Source organism: Otolemur garnettii, unplaced genomic scaffold (genome assembly GCF_000181295.1).
Source record: "Otolemur garnettii isolate 467f Iridium unplaced genomic scaffold, OtoGar3 scaffold00305, whole genome shotgun sequence".
NCBI classification, from domain to species: domain Eukaryota; kingdom Metazoa; phylum Chordata; class Mammalia; order Primates; family Galagidae; genus Otolemur; species Otolemur garnettii.
Genome location: NW_003852700.1, coordinates 459,678 through 464,439, shown reverse-complemented (window position 1 = coordinate 464,439; position 4,762 = coordinate 459,678).

Genomic DNA, 4,762 nt, shown 5'->3' with positions numbered 1-4,762 from the left:
CGCCAGACCAGCAGGAGTTCCCCATGGGGGTAATCTGCAGGGTGGGCAGAACCCAACCCAAAGAATCTGGCTGCATGGTTTTGCTACCAAACCTTGCTTCCTGGTCAGGGAACCAAGAAATGTAGCAGGAAACTGATGCAGACAGAAGACTCCAGGCACCAGTTGATTAGAAGAAGCAGCTTTATTTTGGCCAGGGGAAACTTGGAAAACCATTGTGTCTCCAAAACTGAGCCCTCCCCCGAAGACTCAATTTCTTGCCTCTCTTTTATCCACTTTTCAGGGAGGGAGTGCACATGAGGGTCATAAAACAGAGAGATGACATCATCCTCAAGGTCCCGGGCTCAAGGGGAAGGTCAGATTTACCCATGCCCTTGAGACTGGTTGGACCTCCTGCCCTCAAAGGCAATGGAAGTCCAAGGAAGTTGCTAGGTTACAATCTAGGCCCTGTGCATGCCAAAGGAGAAATGTACAGACAATAGAAATACTGCCGCTTGGCTGAGTCCTATACCGTGCAGCTAGGACAGATTCTTTAGCTTTGTTTTTACTGTCTTACCTCAGTTTCAGAGAACCTAAGGAAAGGAGGGAGGCACTAGGAAGGGTCCCTGCAGCTAAGGGCAAAAGTCATGATGCTTCCTGCCTCCAGGCCAGTTTCCCTGAGAGAGGATACTCGAGAAGGTAGAGGTCTAGGAGAACAAGTCTTCTTAAGGAGACCACAAAGATATACCTACAGGGTCCTCTCCATGGTGACTCTGCTCTTGGGAATTTGTAAACTTAACTTCCTGGAACTTGGAAATTTCCAAGTTCTGTGAAATCCTGTAGTTCTGTAGGGGGCTGGAATGGCATCTCCTGCTTGATTCAAACTGACCAATGAGAAGGGTACCTGTGGGGTGGAACTTTTTGACTGTCGATAAAAAGGGAAAGACCAAGCCAGTTGGGCAGCATGTCCATTTGGAATTCTATGCTGTAAGCTTCTGCTGGTGAATAAAGCCCTTTCTCTTATAAACATGATGTTTGGGTGCAATTTTTCTCTGTTGGGCCTTGTCTTCCTGTAATATTTTTGGTTCCCTGACCAGGAACCAAAATCACCCTTGGAGAAAACATGCACCTGGTAGTTGCCACCAATCCCCTGGACACCCATGTGGGGGCCCCTGATCAGCCTGGGCAAAGCAAACCACTGAGTGCACCAGGGAGGCACCAGGGAGTGCACACAGGTGGATGCACTCAGCTGGACAGAGAAAGGACTCCCTTGTCAGGTCTTCAAGGAGTAGAACACCAGGAGGAACTGACTTGCAGGAACAGGTATCTACACAGGGAGACGTCTAAGGCAAGATATGATCGATCTAGGGATCCCACGACAGTTTTAGTGGAAGAAGAAGCCTGATCAACTCCTGGGGCATTAGATTACTGGAAGGTCTGTTGAGAGGTGTGTGAGAGTGTGTGGAAGTGGTGTGACTGAAAGAACTCCGAGGGTGGAGTTTGACCTCCCTTCCCAGGGCCTAGGGGAGTGTTGGTTTGTCTCTTATGGCTAAGTGGCAGTTCAAGTGGGAAATAGAGGCTGCCCAGGTTAAGAAATGGATTGGAATTGTGTGCATGTGAGTGCTTGGAGAATGACTGACATGGGTAACAATAGGTGGGGTTTCACACCTGCTCCCCCATTCACAGGGTGAAACGAATGTGTGAGTGTGCCCTTCTTCTCTGCTTCAACTTTGCCCCCTGGCTACTCTGAGAGAAACTGGAAGTTCCAGGTTTTCTACCTTCTGTCTGTCTTTGGTGGCCACATGGCCATGTGGGACTTGGGGAGGGGAAATGAAAAGACATTTGAAAGGATGACTATGTTGTAGTTTTATTACTGGAATTTCTTCAGTGAGTCTATGGTCTCAGGAATTTCAGAATTGAACCCTCCAGCCACAGATCAGTGATAAAATGGGACTTTGTTGGACGAGGGGCATGCAGAGAAAGTGGAGAGTGCCAGAGCTATTGCAACCCTTGGAAAGTTTTGCAGGTTGGGCAGTCCGGTGAACTCTAGATGGTCCTTGAAAATCTGGTGGAGAGAGTGTAAATCTCGTGCAGGACCCATATCAGCAATAGGTCTCCAAGGTGGACAGCCTCTGGAAGGTGGGAGAAGGCCTAGGTAGGAGGTTTCCTGCATGAATCCTTTGTCTAGGGGTAAATAATTGGCCCTGAGAGATATTTTGGCCAAGCCTTGGTAGATGGAAAAATACCTTTACAAACTGAATGAGTGTTCTAGCAAATCAATGAATGCAGCCCCTCACCTTGGGCAAAGTTATTAGGTCTTTACAGCAGTTTTTAGGGTGTATGCTCCTTAGTCAGGGTGGAGCCATCCAAGAAGTTTGGATTGCTTTGTTCATGACCTTGCTGGGGCTCAGAGGGTTTGTACCTAGAAATGGGAGTCTGATATCTGAGCTCACTAGAGCCTAAAAAATGGGGGTTCCCTGTCCAGCCCTGAGTGGCAAAATCCTGTATCAATGTTATATCTGATAAAATGTCTCTCATTTGTAAAATGTAATAATTTTGGTATTTTAAATTGTTGGGGAAACTAAATCTTTGTCTAAGGATAAGATTGTTGCCTTTCTAATTATCAGTTTGGCCGAGTGAATGGGTGACTTCATATTAAACTTAGATCCTGTTTTGTAAGAAGTGAGTTTTTGAGAGTAAGAGAAATTAGACAGAAAGGAGAATGGCATTGTGTAAAGAAAGAATCTTGTGTGATAAATTTTGTCCTGAAGCAGAATGATTGTGTAAGAAAGTGAAAGACAGGCAAAAGTTAAAGAAAGTTTAGAATGTTTGTAGATTGTGCAGGGTAAATGAAGCTTATAAAAGAAAATTTGTGAAAGAATTTACATGTGATCCAGTTGACTATGTATTTCCTTTAAAATCTTTTGACTTGTAATCTTATTTTAACCAATGCTTTAGGCCTTTGATATTTCACAAACCTTTCCAAATCTAAACGCTAAATTTGGCACCCATAACGCACTGGTTGCAGTGACAGCCACATGCACTGAGACTGGTGGGTTCAAACTCAGCCCAGGCCAACAAAAAAATACAACTCTAAATTTGATATTCATGGCTTGGCGCCTGTGACTCAAGTGGCAGGTTTGAATGCTGCCTGGGCCCATCAAACAACAATGACAGCTGCAACTAAAAAATAGCCAGGCATTGTGGCGGGCACCTGTGGTCCCAGCTACTTGGAAGGCTTGAGCCCAGGAGTTGGAAGTTGCTATGAGCTGTAAGGCCATGGCACTCTACCCAGGGGGACAGCTTGAGGCTCCGTCTCAAAAATAAATAAATAAATAAATAAATAAATAACTTTGATATTCTTGAAATATTAAAGCCACTGAAAGTCATAGGAAAACAAATTAAACTTATTTGATTTATTTAAAATGCATAGGAAACATTGTCAAATATGAAATAATAATTAATTTTGTATGGGTTATGGTTGTATATATGTTTCAATATTATAAAGCATTTGTCTGTCTTCACATATAAAGCATTGGTCTATCCTAACGTATAAGATATTGGTCTCTCATAACATATATTGTTAGTAATAATTTTAATTCATCTAATAAAGAAAGTGTTTTTTATGTAACTGACTGAGTCCAAAATTGATCGTAAAAACAAAAATAAATATTAAGAGAGGCTGAGGAATTCTCTTGAATTCAAATTCCTGATGCCTTTGGAAATTGAATAACTTTGGACTAAAAGCAGATTCTTAGACTTTTCATTGGAAAGTTAACATATCAATGAGTATTGCTAACCTAACTTCAAACAGAACAGAAATCAGTTATGTGGAACTGGGCTAGTTTGCTATGCCTTTTTGTTAGAAATATTGTTTGTTCTTTCTGTGTTCTGTTTTCCAGAAGTCAAGAAAACTGTTTTCTGTCTTTTGAGATATTTGTAGCTTTTCAAGCAATGTATGTACTTCCGAGCAGAATTTGAAACATATATTTTTTTCTCTCTCCTTGAAATCTCTGGAATTTGAAAGCCACTTGTAAGTATTCTTAATTTCTGACAATACAGTTATTTGCATAAGTTCAATAAGAATCTGTTTTGTTCTGTAGGACATGATGAAGGCATTGGTTATTTAACCAAGGCTTTGGCTGGAATAGCATTTGCAGAGGTGTCCAGACTGCATTAAGGAATTAAGGTTGACTTTATAAGACCAATAAAAAAAGCCCTTTGGAAAACTTGCCAGATACTCATCACTAACATTTCCTGATCTGTGGTAAGTAAGGAAAGTTGTTTGCTGATGGGTCTGGGAATTGAAATGTGCTTGGGGACCTCAAGAGAAGAGGAATTTACTCAACACATCTAATGGCACAGATGAAATCTGGGCTCATGAAAGGCTTTCAAGAAAGTCCAGCCTGAAATTCCTTATAAAAGTTTCCAGCAAAGCCAATTTTAAGAAAAGTAGAACCTAGTTGGCTAATAATTAATTATTTTTACTGTGCTTTATGCAAATAGGTAGTATATAGAAGGTACAGTTTATTTTGGCAATTAAGTTAGTTCTGCTATAATTTGTGTTTAGTAAAGAGAAAAATTGGAGAGAGAAAAATGATTCAAAGAGAAAAGAGGCTGAGGCCCACATGTATTAAATCCCAGTCTTGTCTGTACTGTCAACTCATCAAATGAGACATAACTGCTTTACTGAATTTAACTGTTAAATGGGACTAAGAGACTGGCCAAAGAGTATAGAACTGTATACAGTAGTTATATTTAATCTGAAGCCTTAAGATTCAACAAA